Below are 21,911 nucleotides of genomic sequence, written 5' to 3'. Positions count from 1 at the left end.
ACAAAACAGTTGAGAAGTGCCACCACTACAGAGGTCAAACCTGCTGCTAACACAGATAATGTTGAAAGCAAAACATTTCTGATTCTGGTCAAGGCCTAATTGCCCCTCTGCTCCCAGGGCTTGATCTTTTGAAGGTTTCTTTTTTCAAAGGCAAGAAGTCTCCAGAGTGTTTATTTAAGGATGGCCTTAAAATCAAACTAGTTAAAAAGTAGTGCCATTACAACAGTGATTTTGAAGGATCTTTAGAGTGAATATTTGCAAGATTAGTTTTAAAAACTGGCTATGCTTTGGCCTTGAATAATTGCAAAGACAACATTTTCAGAAAGCCAATGAACTTTAAGATCTGGTTATTTAAAGCTACCACTGGAAAATTGTTCTAATGAATTATTCCCAATGGTGGCCGTTCTGTTTAGTTTCACCACTTTTGAGTATCGTTTTAGTCACCTAACACAGTATAAATGCATATTTAAGCCACTGAACTCGTCTTCTGGCAGGTACTTTCTGTATATTTCCTGAGGGAGTGTTCTCTCACAGTGTAGCCTAGATGTCACCACAGATTATACTTATCTTCACCAAAGCACCTGGGATATTCTGAGAGGTTAAATATCAGGCTTATACCTGGGGAGAGGGGAGAGCTTGATCTACAAGCACACACTTAAAGTCTTGTCAGATCAAATCCATATCAAACTTCCTTTCAGGGAAAGGCTTAAAATCAGACCTAAATGCTTCCCAGTACAGCATTTTCACAATACAGAAGTCTCATGTTCATGATCCTGCTCCATCTGGCACTGATCTCATGTACTGAAGGGGCTGTGCAGGTACCCAGAGCTGCCCAGATTCTGGTGGTACAAAGGAGTCTTAAAGCCATGTTTCATAGATTCATAGAATCTCAGGGTTGGAAGGGACCTCAGGAGGTCATCTAGTCCAACCCCCTGCTCAAAGCAGGACCAAACCCAACTAAATCATCCCAGCCAGGGCTTTGTCAAGCCTGACCTTAAAAACCTCTAAGGAAGGAGATTCCACTACCTCCCTAGGTAACCCATTCCAGTTCTTCACCACCCTACTAGTGAAAAAGTTTTTCCTAATGTCCAACCTAAACCTCCCCCTCTGCAACTTGAGACCATTACTCCTTGTTCTGTCATCTGCTACCACTGAGAACAGTCTAGATCCATCCTCTTTGGAACCCCCTTTCAGGTAGTTGAAAGCAGCTATCAAATCCCCTCTCATTCTTCTCTTCTGCAGACTAAACAATCCCAGTTCCCTCAGCCTCTCCTCATAAGTCATGTGCTCCAGCCCCCTAATCATTTTTGTTGCCCTCCGCTGGACTCTCTCCAATTTGTCCACATCCTTCTTGTAGTGTGGGGCCCAAAACTGGACACAGTACTCCAGATGAGGCCTCACCAGTGCTGAGTTTGCCCTCCCATGCCTGGTTTATGCCACAGCACTGCCTCTTACCCTGTATCTTTATTTATATATACACACACACCATATTTTTTCAAGATTTTGGATGGGATTTACCATTTTTTTGGCAGGTGACGGCATCCTTTTACCCTGCATGTTTCTTTTTCGATCAGTGTGAAACTAATTTGAGATCTTCTTCCCAGAGGAAGAAGGTTCAGTAAGTTATGAACATGTAAACAGGCACTTATAACAGAAAGTATTTACTGGCCTTTGGAAAGCAAGTTGGGTGGAGGAGCACAGTCAGTTTCTTGCACAGTTGGGCCTTTTGCAATGCTTAGATGAAAGGTGCTATATACATTCAAAAGTGTTTTCATTTGAATTATGGAGCGGCAGCAGCCACTCTCCATAGCTAAGGATGCAAACAGATTTCTTTGCAAAGCTTTTATTTTAGACCCCACTATAACTTTGTCTTGGAATCAAGTATCAGAGGGGTAGCCGTGTTAGTCTGGTTCGTGAATACCCACTTCTTCGGATCAAGAAGAAGAAGAAGTGGGTATTCTTTGCTGCTTTGCATTGGAAGGTTGGTTTGGCCTGAAAAGACGATGTTTTGAAGGCAATGGGAGGTGAAGGCACTCAGTGCCTCTTAGGAGTTTAACACCTTGCAGAATTAGGCCCAGTGGGTGGGATCCACAAAAGGGACGTAGGAGTTGCAATGCTGTGTGTCACAGCACCTAACTTTTAGGCACCTAGAGAGACACAGGAACACCCTAGCAATCCCCAAAGCTCGAGTTAGGTGCCTAGGGTCCCCATACAATGAATGGGGAGAGATAGGCACCTAAGAATGTGGTCCGCAAAACCTAGCATGCCAGGCAGGAAGCTGCCTAAGTTAGCCAACGGGTGATGACGATGAGAGGGATACGCACTATCCCTTTCATGGTGGTAGGCACCTAAGTCCAGGCTGCAGGGAGGTGCCTATCTCTGCTTGCAGTCCATGAACGGGAACCTGCCATCTGGAGCCAGTTGGGCTTAGGTGCTTCAGTTCCTCCAAGGCTCCCACCCAAAGTACCTAGCTACTATGGTACTTGATATTCTTAAGATAGATAATTAGACTGACAGAAAGCACTATAAAAACAATTGTCTCTAAACCTCTGTGTGGTAGGTAAATATTCCCGTATTTGAGATGGGAAAATTGAGACACAGATGTTAAATGGCTTGCACAACCTGTATTATGGTAAAGCTGGGAATGGAACCCCGAAATGCCACCAGCCAGTGCCATGCTCTTTATTGATAGGGACTATCTCCCATTTCAACAACCCCAACCAGCACTTGTTTATAACTGCACATTACTAACTAGATAAATAATCAGAAACCACAGTAACGACTTCTCAGAAATGTTTTGTTATAGATATAAAACACATTTAACAGTTTGCAGAAAAACTGTGTTTGGTTATTAGTCAAACACTGTGGGAATACACTGCATCATCATGAAAAATAGTTTTTTAATACAGTTGAGACTCCATTAACAGACATGTTCCCTAATAAAGTTATTTTACCTTTGTTTAGACAATAGTCAGTAAACATCTGTATATGATTTTGTTGAGACCATTGATTAAATTTATTTTTAAAGTTATAATGGTATGTAGGTTAGGAAAACAAATTGTTAAAAAGGATTTCAATACCATAATAGCATAGACTTCAATGGGGCCAGGCTTTCACCCAATATGCTTTCATTCCATTTTTTAAAAGTCAGTAAAAGCAGATTTTTAATTTGGATTTAAACATTCCCTTATAGTGCTTGCAATCTAGCATTGACAAATTGTGCATGAAATTCAGATAAATGAAAGTAAAACTGATCTATTTTAAAGAGAGTGAAGAAGGGCTGAAAGTAAACAGTATAAATAGTGCAAAGTAAATTAGACTGTATTTGTTCTTGTTGTTTTATTCTAACATAAGGTGTTACTACTAACGTAGGTAAGGAAGTTAGTGTGCTAAAATATTTTTTACCTTGACCATGTCCCCTTTAAATGAAGAAATAAATGTAATTTAGAATCATAGCATTTAAGGCCAGAAGGACCAGTAGCTCACCTGGTCTGACTTCCTGTATAGCACAGGCCATCAACCCCACCCAGCATCTGCATACCAACCCAACAAACAAAATGAGACCAAAGTCTTACAGCTCACAGGAGCAGACTATTATGTGCTACAGGCAGAGAACAGGAGGGATTGAGATACACCGGTGCTCGAGACCCCCACAATGGCAGGGAAATGATTAAGTGAGATATTTGCAGATAACCCTGGCAAGTGACCCTGCACCCACATGTTGCAGAGGAAGGCAACCTCCCAGCCTCCGCAAGGGCCTTACCAATCAGATGTGGGGCAAATTCCTTCCCACCCCCACATATGGGGATCAGTTAGACCCTGAGCATGTGAGCAAGAATCAGCAGCCAAGCACCTGAGAGAGAGAATGCTCAGTGCCTCCTCAGAGCCCTGGGCCACCACCACCAATGACCCATCTCCAGCCCTGGCCGTCCCTGATACTTCAGAGGCAGGAGATAAATAAAACCCTCCCAGAGTACACTGGGGGAGGAGGGAAAATCCCTTTCTGACCCCTGCCAGTGGCTGGCCCTGAAGCCCTGAAGCACGACCTTTAGGAACATAAGACATAAACTGGAAGTGAGCCCCAGAGATGTTGAGCCCTGGCCCCTTTCATCACAAACAAGCCCGTCATACGATTGCACTCATAAATTTGTCCAGCTGCCTTTTAAAACTAATTAAATTGTTTGCCCCCACAATTCCAATTGGGATTTAGATTGAGCCTAGAAAAATTCCTGCCAAAACCCTACCCTACAATCTATACATGTAGTTTTCAAGTCTCACGACACGTTCACTTAAATTTAACAAATCAATCTAATCATCTTTGCCTTGTTTGTTACCGATGATGGCAATAATCTCAGTCAATTAATGATAGTTATGGGGAAGATGGGGACAGTTGGCATTTAATTTTTTTAAATGGCATATGTATATAGGTATATTAAATGTTATTCAGCTCCACCTCACCTGAGTATTCAAAAATCAGGATTCAACAATATCACAAGATTAGCTGAAATGATATTTTACAAATTAAAAAAAAAAGAATTCTCTTTCTTTGCCTTCTGGTTTTTGAGCCTTTAAGGTGCACATGGGCCATGTTTTCAAGTTTTTTCCCACTTCACCATGAGAACTAGGCTTTTATTTTATTTTTATTTATTTATGGAAACCAGAGTCTTACATACTTACCTAACTCCAGGACCTGGGATTACAAATTTTTTTTGCAAGCCTAGCAACGAAGTTGCAAAAGCTGGCAACACTGCAACACTTCATATGTCACCTGTAGGGCCCTATGTTGCAACCATTTAGGCATGTGTTTACTCATATGCATAAAGTTATTCATGTGTGTAAGGCCTTGTCTACATGGGAGAGTTTTTTAGGTATCTATGGGTTTTACATTGCCTCCTATTACTGTAGTATCTGAGCGCCTTTGTCATGAATATAGGGGGAAAAGTAGCAACCTTAATGTATGCCAGCCATTCAGTAGCATAAAATCCTTGGCAGCTGTACTGGATTGCCTTACCTGTAAAGGGTTAAACAGTTCAAATAACCTAGTTGGCACCTGACCAGAAGGATCATCAATGGAAAAAGAGATACTTTCAAACTGGGGGGATTTGTTTGTTGTTCGCTCGATCTGAGAGAAAAGAGAAAAGGTACTATCTCTAAAACCAAAACCATAATAATAATCCAACTAAAACCAAAACCACTGTAAGTGTAAGTAGGGGCATTATTAGTATATCTTTTTTTTGACTTTTGTGAATATGCTATCCTATAAGTTTAGTTTGTTCTTTCTGTTGAAATGTGTAAATCAAAATCTACTCCTCTGTCTTCCTTATTACTTTATTTTATTACTCTGTAAAAAGTTACCTCTTCCTGATTTTCTTTTTTTCTTACTTTTTTTCTTACTTTTTTCTTTCTTCTTTTAAGAACCTTTTAGATTGATGAGTTGAAAAGAAGTCCTGGGTCTCATCTGTGCTCATATTGCTCAGGCAACTTTTGGGTGGTTTTTATTCAAGCCTCTGAAGGAAGGGGTGGGGGGACTTGGGGGGGGGGGGGGTTTTTGGGGGTCCCAAGTGACCTTCCCTCTTTGAATAATTGTTGTAAATCACTTGTGGTCTAATATCAGTTATGCCTTAAAATCTTAGCCTAAGCTGGTATAATATAAGCTTAAGGGGTCTTTCATGCGGGTCCCCACATCTGTACCCCAAAGTTCAGAGGGGGGGGTTACCCTGACAGCGATCCATATAAAATCAACAGCAATAGTGAACTCCCGAGTGGTATAAGATAAGGTATGAATTTAAATGTATAGTTATATTGGTATAGTCCCTGTGTAGATACATGCTCTTATTCTGGTATAACAGTCGCTTACCTTATGTTGCTTGGGGTTCAAGATAATCTGAAAAAACCCTCTCTTATACTGGACTTCAAGGATATGCCTACACGAAAATTAAAAACCAGCAGTGAGCCTGTTCCAGCTTGAGCTAAGGAGCTGTTGAACTGCGGCGTAGACGTTTGGGCTCAGGCTGGAGCCTGGGCTCCTGGAGCCCCAATCATGGTGCCTGTACAGCATACCTAGCACAATGGTGCCCCAGCCAGGGTTGGTACCTCTGGATAACACTGTTGTAATACAACTATTAAGTAATAATCAGACGTCCTGATTGTGCAGCTTTCCAAATACATTTTTCCGATGAAACTTACCCCTTCAAATACTGAAGTACATTTAAAAATAAGAATAGTAATCCTGTATTAGAGATGATTTCAAGTATTCATGTTGTTTTGTATAATAAACTGCTAAGCTACTACTGCTTGACTCACCTCCAAATTGAAGTAATATAATTTACCTCCACTATGAAAAGAAAAACCTGGGTAAGTGCATTTTTATGTTTAAGTACTGCTAAGTACTTTCTCAGAAGACTCAAGTATTTCACATACTACAGTGGAACTTCAATCCCCCCCATGTTGCATCATCAGTAGGGTTTGAATCCCTGAACTTTCAACACTGCTATAACTTGAGCTTCAGGAGTAAGTATATTCCCTGGCAGCAAGAGAGGGCTGTGAGCTTTGATCCCAAGGTGGAAAAGGGACACTGGGGTCATCTGCAGAGTCTGGGAGGTTTATGCTGGGATCATGGATTCTTGTTCTCCCTGTCCTCCCAGTTTCCCATCCTAGGAGTTGGTGGGAACTCCTTTCCCTGTAGTGCCCCCAGAAGGAGGGGAATGGGCCACTAGGGTTTCGTGCTGGATCTAAGGTGAGGAGTTGTGGGAAGATGCCCAGCCAGCTCTCTCTTCCTTCCTTCCAGTCTGCCTGATCCTGGGATTCCCTGCACAGTCCCTGCTGCTGCTGCCTTAGCAGTGACATGTGTCTGGCTCCTTAGAATCTTTATATTCATTTATTTTGGCAGGCTTCCAAAATTTTGCTGCTGATGCAAATAGCAGAAGGGAAATGACAACTTTCAAAAGTTTATATTTCATCCAAATCTGAATGGAATTTCATGGGACAGAGGAAAGGACTTCTCCTGCCAAATTTCAAAGGCCTGCTGCAAATAATGGAGGTGTTGGAATTCCTATAAAATAAATAAGCAAAATCTAAATAGAAAACCTTGCAAGAATCTTTTATGATAGCAAGTATTAGGCAATCTAAATATAGGAGTCATAACCAGCTTCCCATATTATTTCTTTCCAGTTTACTCTTTCAATTAAGCCGTAGTCTTTACCCAGATCATGGGAAAGAATGGGGAAAATTCTTCAGAAATGGACAAACTTTGATGCATCTGGTAGAGGTAATGCACATTTTTCTTTCTGTGACTGAAACAAATGGCTACTGGTAGAAAGGAAAATGGCTAAGCGCTAGAAGTCTGATCCAGACTTAAGGGAGATAGCCTGACTGTCACTAGTTAAGAAGTAATTCCTGGGCTCTACAGAGAGCTTTTTCTTAATTGTTCCTGCCAGTAGCTTACTACCAGTGGTAACTCCAGCATAGCTAATGTGCATGCAGCATTTTTTCTACCCTCTTGTCTAGTCAGGCTCTGAGCAGGATCAGCTGTCAGGATGGTAAAGATGCCAATGTTTTGTCTGTCCTAAAGCTCCACTGTTGCTACCATCGGTGGAGCTCCATGAGGCTAGTGCAGGGGTGAGATATGTTAAGGAAAACTCAACGTTGACTCAGCCTCAGAGTCAGGTTTCATCTTTTGATAGTTCAAGTCTATCTGGGTTCTTTTGTTTTTCATTTTGGTCGTTTTTTATTTAAGTGATAAACTGCCATTTTTACCATCCAGGCTAGCTTCTCTAGGCATTTTCTTCAAAAAGGACATCTCCACACACACACACACCACTCCTCTGCAACTGTGCTGGCTCCTTTCTCACTTCCAGTTTGTCTCAACTCCAGTGCTGTGTGGGAACCAATCAGTTTGCCACCTTGCATGCTTGTGATAGCCTGGTTGGCTGGCAAGCTCAAGGAGGCAAGTGAATTGATCTTCAGACTCCTCTTCCCCTGCAGAAAACAGCCCTGGCTCTCCATTGCCTTGCACTTCACATAGTCACTTACACCTATGCAAAAGGCTATACAATGCTACCAAATCAAAAAAGAATATTTTACACCCACTTTTCACAGGTGCACAGCAAAGAGTGTGCTGTACTCTTAAGCTCGTGGAGAGTCTAGAAAGAGAGTCAGACTGCTGCGCAGATTTCAGGATGTTTGCAAAGATGCCTTAGTATCCTTTGGACTCTCTGTGGATGATTGGGAAAGGAGTGCAGAATGCTGCTGTGGTTGGTGGAGTCAGCTTGTAGATGGAGTGAAGCGTTGTGAAGCAGACTGGATCAAGCTTTGTGATGACTGGAGTCAGAGGAGGAAAGACTCTGCTGTGGATGGGCCTCTCACTTGCACACTGGACTCAGCAACTATCAAAGAACTCATTGGTGCATACACCATGCTCTGCAGGGGCGGCTCCAGGCCCCAGCACGCCAAGTGTGTGCTTGGGGCGACAAGCTGCGGGGGGTGCTCTGCTGGCGCTGCGAGGGTGGCAGGCAGGCTGCCTTCGGCGGCTTGCCTGTGGAGAGTCCGCTGGTCCTGCGGCTTCAGAGGACCTCCCGCAGGCGTGCCTGTGGAGGGTCCGCTGGTCCCGCGGCTTCCTCTGAAGCCACGGGACCAGCGGACCCTCCGCAGGCAAGCCGCCGAAGGCAGCCTGCCTGCCGTGCTTGGGGTGGCAAAATGCCCAGAGCTGCCCCTGATGCTCTGTAAAGAGTGACAGTGCCATTGATTGATTGCACAGGTGCAAGTGACTACATGAGGTACAAGCCAGTGGAGAATGAGGCTGTGTTTCCAAATATATGCAGATCCAAAGAAGATTAGTTTTGTTGGAAGTTTTCCAATACAAATGGCTCAATCCTGGGCTCTGTACTTGGGCAATAGTGCCATCAATGTATGTTGAATACAGGCAACAGCTTTGCCTCAGTGAGGACTACAGGATTGGGCCAAATACAGTGAAGTGGGTTTGGATTTTTCAAAAATGTGTCTTTTCCATTCCTAAATCTGATTTTTTCAAATCACTACCATCTGCTGTAGTAGAAGTGGTTTATATTTTTTTAGCCGTGCTGCAAACTGCAGCCTCAGCCTAGGACTCTCCTCTGAAAATATAATTGCTCCCCAATGACTTCAAATCACTCTACCCTGTGTAAAATGAGCCACATGATTAACACTCTGAAACTCCTCTGTTTGGCAGAGATTTACATCCAGAGGATGTAAAAGCCAGTTTGATGAAAACTGAAAGGGCCCTTTATTATTTTGTATATTCAGATACAAAGGTATTCTCGCTTCTTTTACTGTCATGGAAAGAAAAATGTGATGGAGTCAATGGGAATACAGTTGAGTTAGAGGTTCTGCTTCTCCACACTAGCAAATTTTAGCCATTTTTTGGGGCTAAAAAACAGACAAAACATCCATTACTTTATGCCCTTCCATACTATACGCTCTCGCCTCTCTTCACTACCCTTTCTTTCTTCCACTCTCTTCTTACATGTACAGGGCCAAATCAGCACAGTGTATCACTTATAAAAGGTAGGAATTGATCCAGCTGCAATACAAAGTAGATTAAAAATTAATGATCATCCAAGGATTAAAGTATGTCCCTCAGAGCTCCCCCTCCTCCTGCCTCTTTACTAACTGGTGAAGTGCCGCTGTATCAGGCAGGAGAGTCTGAAGTGGGAGCAGCAGGAGAAGCTAGGACCTCTGTGGGAAGCAGATGGTGCTGCCAGCCTTACCTCCAGTAGGTGTAGATGCATTGGCACCTGATGGGAAGAGAAGAGAAGAATTGTCTAAGATGGAAGCTCCCCGTCTTTATTATTTTTTTTAGTCAGGAAGCTCTTTCCTCTTGCCCTCCAGGGGGAAAGAGATAGGACCCGGTGCCTCCTCCTCTAAGAATTAGGAGTTAGTGGCTTTCGTCTCCCCTTTCCAAAACTCAGGGGAAATAATTCTTTCTTCCCCTCTGGTGGCAGCTGAAAGCCCCCACCGCCACCCCCACCCCATATAGCTCCAAACCCTGTGCACAATAAACACTTTCTCACACACACTTTTGTTTGACTAGCAATGGGCCTGCTTGGGGAGATGGACTCTTCAGATGCATTCAATTCTTTCTCTCTGTCTTCCCATTGGTATGTCCCATCCCATCACACAAGCCGATGCAATGTCACTTTACCACATGACAGACACCATGGAGATACACAACCACTAGAATTGGTGAGCGCCCCTTCTTATATTGGTCTTTAATCACTCATGCTTAGCCAGTAACTTTGTAAAGGCCTCTGAACCCTGCTTTGGATTCAGTCCAGCACTCTAAAGCAGTCGACCTAGTGATCTGACAGTGGGCTGACTCTTGACATCAGATTAGCACACTATGGCTGCTGAGCTAGTAACTTTCACAGAGACTTATGCCTTGATATCAGCCCAACAAGCTACAAGTACTGAGGCTTCACAAAAACCTGAATCTTTGCATCATCCCTATAAGCTAGAGCTAAATTCTGCTTCCAGTTACACCAGAGCAACAGCACTGAAGTCCATCATGTTGCACAGGTGTAATGGAGGGAAAAATTTGGCTCTAGATGCGTATTGCATGGTCTTTACTGTTTGAAGAGCTAGCCTTGCTGAATAGAAGTATCTTCGTGCCTGCACAAACCCTCCCAAACCAGACAGACTTCAGCACTAGCCGCTCATAGAGGGGAAACCCTTGGGAGAGAATGAGCAGAACCTAGTAGGTTTTTTGAAAGTCAGCACAGAGAACTACTGATGTGTATACAGTACAGGGCAAATCAATTGCAATCTCCCCGAGAGCTGAACATCTTGTTTTCTCTTATATGTTTAATGTTTATTTTTTACGTTTTCTTTCTTTGTTTTGTTACAAGATGGAAGGGAAGCTCTGTGTAAGACAACAAAACCTGCTTATTTGTTTCAAGTCTTGCAGTCTCATGGGCCCACAAGCAGCGAGTCCTACAGAGACTTGTATAAGATTAATAGGTTATAATAATGATGGGGAGGCTTTTATATTTGTCTGCCCTTGACTGGGGCAGAGCCAGATTTTGGGGGCCATGAAACTTGGGGCCATGGCATCCCTGATTAGAAAGTGCTAATTTCAGCTTTATTAGTTAGGAATTTTTTTTTAAAAGGAAGTTTCTAGTCGTTTTTCTTGCAAAAATATCCCTGAGAATGTAACTGACACAAAAGTGTTGCTGGTATCAAAAGCTTATCAATGAGTTTTTCTGAAAAAAATTTCAGAGTCCCTGACAGCCACCCAGCCCTGGCATTTGGGAACAGTGCAAACAGCTACAAGCCCCTCAAACTTTGGGAGGAGCCCAAATCAGCTTATGAATGGGGGAGACACTGCTGCCCAGGATGTCTCCTGTAGCACTAGGCCAAGCTTCCTTCCACTTCCTTCCACTACCAAGGAGCCAGTGTGAATCTCACCACAATGAGGAACTGCTCAATAGCATGAGATTGAGTGCAAGAGATTCCTATGTCCCAGTCTTGGCTCTGTCACTGACGCCCTCTGTATCACTTTCTGCCTCACTTTTCCCATACGTAAGATGGAGACAACAGTACTGACAGAGAGGCCCTGGTGATTAATTAATCAATGTTTGTACAGCTCTGGATAAAGGCTAGCATCTACTGGAATGCATACACAACCATCCAGTGGCCCCCAGGCCTATTGTGTTGGCAACTAATCATGAACCCCAACAAAATAGCTGGAATCAGTCCCTCCTGGATCAGGAGGATGAGGAGAGGGAATCTGAATTTCTCTCCCATGCATATAAAGGCAGTTGCTTGCCTTTTAATATAACATTTAGTGTTGTTTGTGGGTCTCCCCTAAATCATCTTTCTCTGAATCCTCGAACTGGACCTATGCACAGTGAAGTGATCAGGGTGGGTGTATGTTGCTTTGGGTGGTGGGGGACAGAAGATTATGTTGCGGGCTGCTAAGAAATATGAAGATTGGTGTAGGCCAGGTGTGTATGCATCTGGTAACGATTATGCTGTTCACTCCAGCTCAGGAAGACAAATTCCAGTAAAATTGCAACATATTATTTAACTATAACAAAGCATAATACAGAAAGATTGTGATTACAAAAAGCATAAATCAATCAAGGGTCTAATGATTTGCCTGAAAATACAATTAATCTCCCTTCCTTCATGAGAGAATCCTGCAAGTCATCCAATGTGTGATAGTCCCATTGACTTTACTTTCATTATATAATTCCAGTTGTTCCCATCCATACAGAGGGTTTGTTTTTTGTAATAGAATAGCATTTAATATTGTAATTGAATGTAAACTTGCCTGATGTCTTGCTGGCAAACTATTACTGAGGCCTGGCCTACACTAGGCGTTTAAATCGGTTTTAGGAGCGTAAAACCGATTTAACGCCGAAACCGTCCACACTAGCAGGCACCTTATATCGATTTTAATGGCTCTTTAAACCGGTTTCTGTACTCCTCCCTAACGAGAGGAGTAACGCTAGTATCGGTATTAACATATCGGATTAGGGTTAGTGTGGACGCTGATCGACGGTATTGGCCTCCGGGAGCTATCCCACAGTGCACCAGTGACCGCTCTGGACCGCAATCTGAACTCGGATGCAGTGGTCAGGTAAACAGGAAAAGCCCCGCGAACTTTTGAATATTTCCTGTTTGCCCAGCGTGGAGCTCCGATCAGCACGGGTGGCGATGCAGTCCGAAATCAAAATAAAAAAAAGAGCTCCCGCATGGACCATGCGGATGTGATCGCTGTAAGGGCAGACAAATCCGTTCTATCCGTTCTATCAGCGCTCCGTTAGAATCCTTTTTTAAAAATCTCCAGACAGACGCCAAAGCAGGGACTCAGCGCACTGCAGCGTGACAAGCGTAACGGAAAGCCAAAGAATCAAATGGATGCGCATGGACTGGAGGACTGAAGCTATCCCACAGTTCCTGCAGCCTCCTAAAATTATTTGCATTCTTGGCTGAGCTCCAAATGCTTCTAGGGTCAAACACAGTGCCCGCGGGTCAGGGCATAGCTTGGCAATCTACTCACCCACCCCCCACCCACCCCCAGAAGCGAAAGGTAAAACAATCCTCTGACTCTTTTACATGTCACCCTATCTTTACTGAATGCTGCAGATAGACGCTGCAGCACTCAACACCAACATCCTTGCTCCCCCCCCCCCCGTCATGGGCGGCTGATGGTACAAAAAGATGGAAATCCATCCTCATCATCAGCATAAGCTGATCGTACAAAATGATGGAAATCTATCCTCATGATCAGCTTCAGCTGATGGGACAAAAGGACTGGTAACCGTCCTCGTCATCAGCCTATTGGCCCTAATTTTTTCTGGTGGATGGATGGTGCAATATGGCTGGTAACCATCCTCATCATAGCAACAGGGGGCTGAGCTCCATCAGCCCCCACCCTTCATGTGTAAAGAAAAGATTCAGTTGCCCCTGGACTAGCAGTGGGATGCTGGGCTTCTCTCCTACACACTGCTTAATGTCCTGTCTGGACTATCATAGCAGCTGGAGGCTGCCTTCCACTCATTTCTCACTAACAAGTCAGTGTGTCTTATTCCTGCATTCTTTATTAATTCATCACACAAGTGGGGGGACAATGCTACGGTAGCCAAGAAAGGCTGGGGGAAGAATGGAATCAACAGGTGGGGTTGTTACAGGAGCACCCCCTGTGAATAGCATACAGATAATTTCTGCGGGCTCTGACACAGAGCAGGTGGTTCTCTAGCACACTTGCCTATATTAGGCAGCACAGATTCTATTTTTAGATACCAAAAAGGAGGGATTGACTCAGGGAGTCATTCCCAATTTTTGCTTTTGCGCCCCTGGCTGATCGGCCAGGGGCACTTATGACAGCAGCCAATGGTACAAAACGATGGAAGGTACAATATGGCTAGTAACCACTCTTGGCTTTGCGCCTGGCTGATTGACCAGGGGCACTAGCAGCAAATGGTACAAAAGGACTGGTAGCCATGATCATCCTCAGTTCCAATTTATGGAAGGGTTTGGATGGTGCAATATGGCTAGTAACCATCTCTGCTGTCATGCAAAAGCAAAAGCATGCTTCTGTGTAGCGCTGCTGAATCGCCTCTGTGAGCGGCATCTAGTACACATACGGTGAGAGTCACAAACGGCAAAATAAGCTCCATGATTGCCATGCTATGGCATCTGCCAGGGCAATCCAGGGAAAAAAGGCGCGAAATGCTTGTCTGCCGTTGCTTTCCCAGACGAAGGAGTGACTGACGACATTTACCCAGAACCACCCGCGACAATGATTTTTGCCCCATCAGGCACTGGGATCTCAACCCGGAAGTTCCAAGGGGCGGGGGAGGCTGCGGGAACTATGGGATAGCTGGGGAATAGCTACCCACAGTGCAACGCTCCAGAAATCGACGCTAGCCACGGACCATGGACGCACACCACCGATTTAATGTGCTTAGTATGGCCGCGCGCACTCGATTTTATAAATTCTGTTTTACAAAACCGGTTTATGCAAATTCGGAATAGTCCCGTAGTGTAGACGTACCCTGAGGCTCAAGGAACTTGGAAAGGTCTAAGGCAGGGGTCAGCAACCTTTCAGAAGTGGTGTACCGAGTCTTCATTTATTCACTCTAATTCAAGGTTTCGCATGCCAGTAATACATTTTAACATTTTTAGAAGGTCTCTTTCTATAAGTCTATAATATATAGCTAAACTATTGTTGTATGTAAAGTAAATAAGGTTTTTAAAATGTTTAAGAAACTTCATTTAAAATTAAATTAAAATGCAGAGCCCCTCGGACCGGTGGCCAGGACCTGGGCAGTGTCAGTGCCACTGAAAATCAGCTCGCGTTTTGCCTTCGGCACGCGTGCCATAGGTTGCCTACCCCTGGTCTAAGGTTTCATGAAACCTCAATAACTATTCATATTTTTAAAGGTGAACATATGCTCTCTTTCATCTTAACCATGTACATGGAATAATACCTCATATATTCTATACAGCTTAGAATCCTAGAGCCCATTAAATTCTGAAAGGTTCCAAATAACGTTTTCCTTTTCTGGAGGTGATCCAAGATACCGAAAGGGGAGTAAGAACCTTGGTTATTTACATTAAAGTTCCCAGGTTGACTTGTAGGAATCAGAGAATATTCAGACAGAGTTAGAAAACGACCTATTAGATCATCTAGTTCATCTTTCCAGCCAGTGCAGTATTTTTCCCTACTGGAAACTATACATTTCAATTTCATTATTGTTTTACAATGAAAATAGGGTGGAAAATAGGATTCTTCATCTTTAAAGCGGCAGAGGATACTCACCTAGTGACAGGTATAGGAAGGAGGTTGCATTGGCTGCATGGGCAGCATTAAGGCTTCAGTGACAATTGTTTACTCTTACTTCAGGGTGCCTAAACTATGTGACACGTTATTCTTGAATTATTCAGCACCTGCAACCCCATTTTATTTGGCAGAGGTACCCTGAATTATTTGGCAATGTTGATTGATTATGAAATCCAGTATTGCCAACCTTGAATGTTCAAAAATCATGAATCAGGCCCCAAAATATCATGAGAGTGTCTTAAAACAACAAGATTTACAATATTGCTATGACAGTACTTCTAAGTTTTGAGTCCTTTTTATTTGCCTTCTTTTTTTTGAGCCTTCAGCGTGCACTCCGGTCATGTTTTCAAACTTTTGTCTGCAATCATGAGCTTTAGAAACTTTTTGTTTTTTTTAAATGGAAGCTGATATTTTCCCATAATCACTTGTTAAGCAAGTGCAGGGGCTTTAAGACATCAAGGCTAAATGGGACTAGCTTCAATAGAAACAGGACTGCTCCTCAGATACTGCAAGACTAATGATGAAATCATGAGTTGGCAACACTGTTAAGAAATCATTTGATGAACTTAAAATTCAAAGAATGCAACACAAAGTAAACATATAAGATGTTGATGTTACATGAAAGGAAAAATATAAGAATATTTTTGTCCAAGGAATTACATCTGCTCCAGCGTCCTGGTCAGATACCAATAAGGGTAACTCCATTGGGCAAGACTATGCCCTAGTCCTATATAACTGCTCAGGAGCATAAGCCCCTCTCCTCTTCCATGGCATCGCCTCTCTCAGCTGGAGGGAAGCAAACAGAATTCTCAGGGAGAAATAATGTATTAAGCAAGGAATTGTCACTGATACTGCAATAGCTTGAGTTGGGGCAGAGAAAAAGCAGGGTGGTTAAATCAAAATTGATGTACATTAGGTATAGTATTGTAAGCCTAGGACAAGAAATCTTGTTTCCATTTAAAAGCTAATAAGGCAGAATGTTTCGGGGTAAAACAATATAAAGAAAAGCTATTATAGATAAGTGTATGACATGGACAAGGATAAGCATGCCTAAAAAAAATTCCTCATTTTGCATTATTTGTTTTTATATCTTAGAACTTACTTGTTCTAAAATTTCCGGTTCACAGTGAGTGCTGATGGTTTTAAAAAGTATTTATTTTTATTTAAAGAATATTAATTATGAACAGTAGAACCTCAACTCAGAATGGGAACTTATCTTGATTCTTCCTATCCCTATTTGTTTTTTAAAATAAAAGTGTGTGGATTTGGTGCCCATGACAGCAACAAACTAACATCTCTGCCTACAATCGCTATGCAACCTTCTTGTAAGCTCTCCCTCCTTTCCAGCCCTGCTAATGCTGGCGACTTTTAAAGCACCCTACCCTCTTCATTTTGGGTGCTCTATTGAGCACGGATGGTCAATCACGACAAGTTATGGCCTTGATCCTACAAGCAGCTCTGTAGTCATGTGCGGCCCCAACAAAATGGAGCTCCTCACAGGCACAAGGTCTCCCTATGCAGAAAAACTGGAAGGATTGGGGCCTATTGAGTACTGCTTCTTTTTTTGTTTTTTTATATGGACCTGTTTCTGTTGCAGGAATAGACTTATCAGCTACTCTATGGTGGATCTGAAACCTGGTCCATGATTTTTTATAATACATGCTGATTCTGGATACACTTCACTATCAGAATGACAGTCTGGATTAGTTCTTAAAATAAATTTCACAACACAGCAGCAGGCATAACAGGGCTCTCATCAGCAGGACCCTGACTTTGTGCATGCTGAGGGTAACAGCTGGTGCGGAGAAATTAATAGACAGCCATTGTCCTTGCACCTGGCCAGCGATCTCACAGTCTGAGACTATAAACAGGGCAACCACACAGAAGACTGGCAATTTTTTCTGAAAAGGCATAAATTAAGCAATAACTGTAATAAATATATAATGCATAAATTGAAAGGATTAGTAAAGAATATGAGAGATGACAAACTTTTTTTCCCCCAATTAACAAAAGCTTTTTAGTCCTCTTGTCTTATGGAAAGAAAGTGAAAAAGATGCTCTTATAAATCAAAAAGTGGGGAACAGCTAGATGAGAGAATGCAAATCAATATCCCAACACATGGGACTAGACATTAATCCTCATTAATCTACATAGATACTGCAGCAGTAGTGATTTTGATGGTTGCTTTTGGTAGCTAAAAGCAACGGAAAACTAATTTGCAAATAAGGCACATCTGTTTGTAAAAGAAGGGAAGGTGGAAGAATAACAAATGATGAAGGTGAGTGAAGCTATCCTTACTACATAATGTGGCAGCTATATCTTATGCAAAAACATTTTGTTTATCATAGATATCGTCAAGATTCTGGATTTGTAATCATTACCATTTTAGTAACGGGGGGTGGAGAGGAAGAGGAGAGAGAGAGGGGGAATAGGCCCTGATTTAGCAAAGCACTTAAGCACATGCTGAAATTTAAGCCATACTTTAGTGAATTGGGGTCATTATACATCTGATTATCACTCCTCAAGCTCATTTGGGCACCATTAATAATGGACAACAATTGTTTTGCTGGACTGTTTATTTTTTTGTTAACATAAACTTTAAGTCGCTTTTTACAATTCTCTGACAATAGATGTGTAAACTGATGCTACTGTTGAAATTAGTAATAGCAATTGGTTATAGCAAAACCTATGCATCTCTTGGGGACTAATTTAAAAAATGGAAGATTGAACAAACAAATACCAAACCAGAGCTTCATATATAATTATTTAAAACAGAAGAATAATTCCCTGCACACAAATCACCTAGCAATAGGAAGTGGATTTCAGTGATAGAGTGTGCTTTTTCAGTGGAACTTTTAAAATTAAATCCAGTTTTAAAAAGTGAACTCACCAAAAGTAATATATCACATGCATCCGACGAAGTGGGTATTCACCCACGAAAGCTCATGCTCCAAGACATCTGTTAGTCTATAAGGTGCTACAGGACTCTTTGCTGCTTTTACAAAAGTAATATGAAAGCCACTTCATTGCTTTCCATGCAACACTTATTGTACATCCACAGAAATTGATAAGAGCAATTCATTCCTAAGTAAAAAAGCTGGCTAGATTGTCAGGCTCAACTGGTAGTGATCAATGGCTCCATGTCGTGTTGGCAGCTGGTATCAAGCAAAGCACCCCAAGGGTCGGTCCTGGGGCTGGTTTTGCTCAATATCTTTATTAATGATCTGGACTACGGCGTGGACTGCACTCTCGGCAAGTTTGCAGATGACACTAAACTGGGAGGAGTGGTAGATACGCTGGAGGATAGGGATAGGATACAGAGGGACCTAGACAAATTAGAGGATTGGGCCAAAAGAAATCTGATAAGGTTCAAAAAGGACAAGTGCAGAATCCTGCACTTAGGAAGGAAGAATCCCATTCACTGTTACAGACTAGGGACCAAGTGGCAAGGCAGCAGTTCTGCAGAAAAGGATCTAGGGGGTTACAGTGGACGAGAAGCTGGATATGAGTCAAGAGTGTGCCCTTGTAGCCAAGAAGGCTAACAGCATTGGGCTGTATAAGTAGGAGCACTGCCAGCAGATCGAGGGATGTGATCATAGAATCATAGGGTTGGAAGGGCCCTCAGGAGGTCATCTAGTCCAACCCCTTGCTCAAAGCAGGACCAATCCCCAACTAAATCATCCCAGCCAGGGCTTTGTCAAGCCTGAGCCCGATGATCTAGCCAGCTTTCTATCCACCTTATGGTCCATTCATCCAGCCCATACCTCTTTAACTTGCTGGCAAGAATACTGTGGGAGACAGTATCAAAAGCTTTGCTAAAGTCAAGGAATAACACATCCACTGCTTTCCCCTCATCCACAGAGTCAGTTATCTCATCATAGAAGGCAATTAGGTTAGTCAGGCATGACTTGCCCTTGGTGAATCCATGCTGACTGTTCCTGATCACTTTCCTCTCTTCAAAGTGCTTCAAAATTGATTCCTTGAGGACCTGCTCAATGATTTTTTTCAGGGATTGAGGTGAGGCTGACTGGCCTATAGTTCCCCAGATCCTCCTCATTCCCTTTTTTAAAGATGGGCACTACATTAGCCTTTTTCCAGTCATCTGGGACCTCGCCCAATCGCCATGAGTTTTCAAAGATAATGGCCAATGGCTCTGCAATCACATTCGCCAACTGCTTTAGCACCCTTGGATGCAGCGCATCTGGCCCCATGGACTTGTGTTCGTCCAGCATTTCTAAATAGTCCTGAACCACTTCTTTCTCCACAGAGGGCTGGTCACCTCCTCCCCATACTGTGCTGCCCAGTGCAGTAGTCTGGGAGCTGACCTTGTTCGTGAAGACAGAGTCAAAAAAAGCATTGAGTACATTAGCTTTTTCCACATCCTCTGTCACTAGGTTGCCTCCCCCATTCAGTAAGGGGCCCACACTTTCCTTGACCTTCTTCTTCTTGCTAACATACCTGTAGAAACCCTTCTTGTTACTCTTAACATCTTAACCTCTTAACATTCCTGGCTAGCTGCAACTCCAAGTGTGATTTGGCCTTCCTGATTTCACTCCTGCATGCCTGAGCAATATTTTTATACTCCTCTCATGTCATCTATCCAATCTTCCACTTCTTGTAAGCTTCTTTTTTGTGTTTAAGATCAGCAAGGATTTCACTGTTAAGCCAAACTAGTTGCCTGCCATATTTACTATTCTTTCTACCCATTGGGATGGTTTGTTCCTGCAACCTCAATAAGGATTTTCTAAATACAGCCAGCTCTCCTGGACTCCTTTGCTGCTCATGTTATTCTCCCAGGGGATCCTGCACATCAGTTCCTTGAGTCAAAATTTGCTTTTCTGAAGTCCAGGGTCTGTATTCTGCTGCTCTCCTTTCTTCCTTGTGTCAGGATCCTAAACTCGACCATCTCATGGTCACTGCCTCCCAGGTTCCCATCCACTTTTGCTTCCCCAACTAATTCTTCCCTGTTTGTGAGCAGCAGGTCAAGAAGAGCTCTGCCCCTAGTTGGTTCCTCCAGCATTTGCTCTAGGAAATTGTCCCCTACACTTTCGAAAAACTTCCTGGATTGTCTGTGCACTGCTGTATTGCTCTCCCAGCAGATATCGGGGTGATTAAAGTTACTAGATCACAGGGCCTGTGATCTAGTAACTTCTGTTAGTTGCCGGAAGAAAGCCTCATCCACCTCATCCCCCTGGTCTGTTGGTCTATAGCAGATTCCCACCATGATGTCACCCTTCTTGCTTATACTTCTAAACTTAATCCAGAGACTCTCAGGTTTTCTGCAGTTTTATACTGAAGCTTTGAGCAGTCATACTGCTCTCTTACATACTGCTCTCTTTTCTGCCCTTCCTGAACAGTTTATATTCACCCATGATAGTACCTCAGTCATGTGAGTTATCACACCAAGTCTCTGTTATTCCAATCATATCATAATTCTGGAAACACAGTCCTTCCTTGACTGTGCCAGGACTTCCAGGTTCTCCCTGCTTGTTTCCCAGGCTTCTTGCGTTTGTGTATAGGCACTTAAGATAACTTGCTGCTCATCCTGCTTTCTCAGTATGAGGCAGGAGTCCTCCCCGATTGCGCTCTCCTGCTCGTGCTTCCTCCTGGTATCCCACTTCCTCACTTACCTCAGGGCTTTGGTCTCCTCCCACCGGTGAACCTAGTTTAAAGCCTTCCTCACTAGGTTAGCCAGCCTGCTTGCGAAGAAGCTCTTCCCTCTCTTCGTTAGGTGGAGCCCATCTTTGCCTAGCAATCCTTCTTCCCATGGTCAAAGCCTTCTCTCCGACCCCACCTGTGTAGCCATTCATTGACTTCCACGATTCAACGATCTCTACCCGGGCCTTTTCCTTCCACAGGGAGGATGGACAAGAACACCACTTGTACCTCAAACTCCTTTACTCATGCAACTGCTGCGGTGGGGAGAGGAACTCATCCCCGCTGGCTCCAGTGTGGCTCTGCCGTGGCCGGGGGAGAGGCGCTCCTCTCCTGGCCCCACCACAGATCTGTCCTGGACTTGCTGCAGCTTGGGGAGAGGAGCCCCTCCCTCGGCCTGGCCCAGGCCCGCCAGAGCTGCTGCAGCCAGGGAGAAGCACCTCTCCTGCTGCCCAGAGATGCTGTGGTGAGAGAGGGCTGCGGGGAGTCCTCTTTCCCCACCACAGCTCTGGGGAAACCTGCACCCCCAAACCCCTCATCCCTGGCCCCACCCCAGAGCCTGCACCCCACCCCCCTCATCCCTGGCCCCACCCCAGAGCTTTCACCCCTAGCCAGAGCCCTCATCCCCCCCCAACCCTCATCCCCAGCCCTGAGCCCCCTCTGGCACCCTTCATCCCCAGCCCCACCCCAGAGCCCGCATCTCCCCCGCACCCCAAACCCCAGCCCTGAGCCCCCTCGACATGCCAAACCCCTTGGCCCCACCCCCACCACATGAATTTTGTTATGTGCATCAATATGAAGGTGCTGTGTCACATATCACCTCCATGATGTGTCACACATCACCTCCATATTGGTGCACATAACAAATTTTATTCCGCACATGGATGTAAAAAATTAGAGGAAACACCGGAGGGGAGTATATAATAAACAG

At 43.7% G+C, this 21,911-nt stretch overlaps 1 long non-coding RNA gene across 2 annotated transcripts in view; it reads right to left on the bottom strand.

Annotated features, from left to right (window-relative positions):
- Positions 1-9,334: 9,334 nt before the first annotated feature.
- Positions 9,335-21,911, bottom strand: part of LOC120401361 — a 34,861-nt gene continuing 22,284 nt past the window's right edge. For both annotated transcript variants that reach the window (XR_005596397.1, XR_005596399.1), the window contains exons 2-3: positions 9,647-9,770; positions 9,335-9,556 (exon numbers count right to left, since the gene is read on the bottom strand). This is a non-coding gene — a long non-coding RNA (uncharacterized LOC120401361). The remainder of the gene's footprint in view (positions 9,557-9,646; positions 9,771-21,911) is intronic.

Source organism: Mauremys reevesii, linkage group 3 (genome assembly GCF_016161935.1).
Source record: "Mauremys reevesii isolate NIE-2019 linkage group 3, ASM1616193v1, whole genome shotgun sequence".
In the NCBI taxonomy this organism is placed as follows: domain Eukaryota; kingdom Metazoa; phylum Chordata; order Testudines; family Geoemydidae; genus Mauremys; species Mauremys reevesii.
This window is presented reverse-complemented; position numbering and strand designations above follow the sequence as displayed.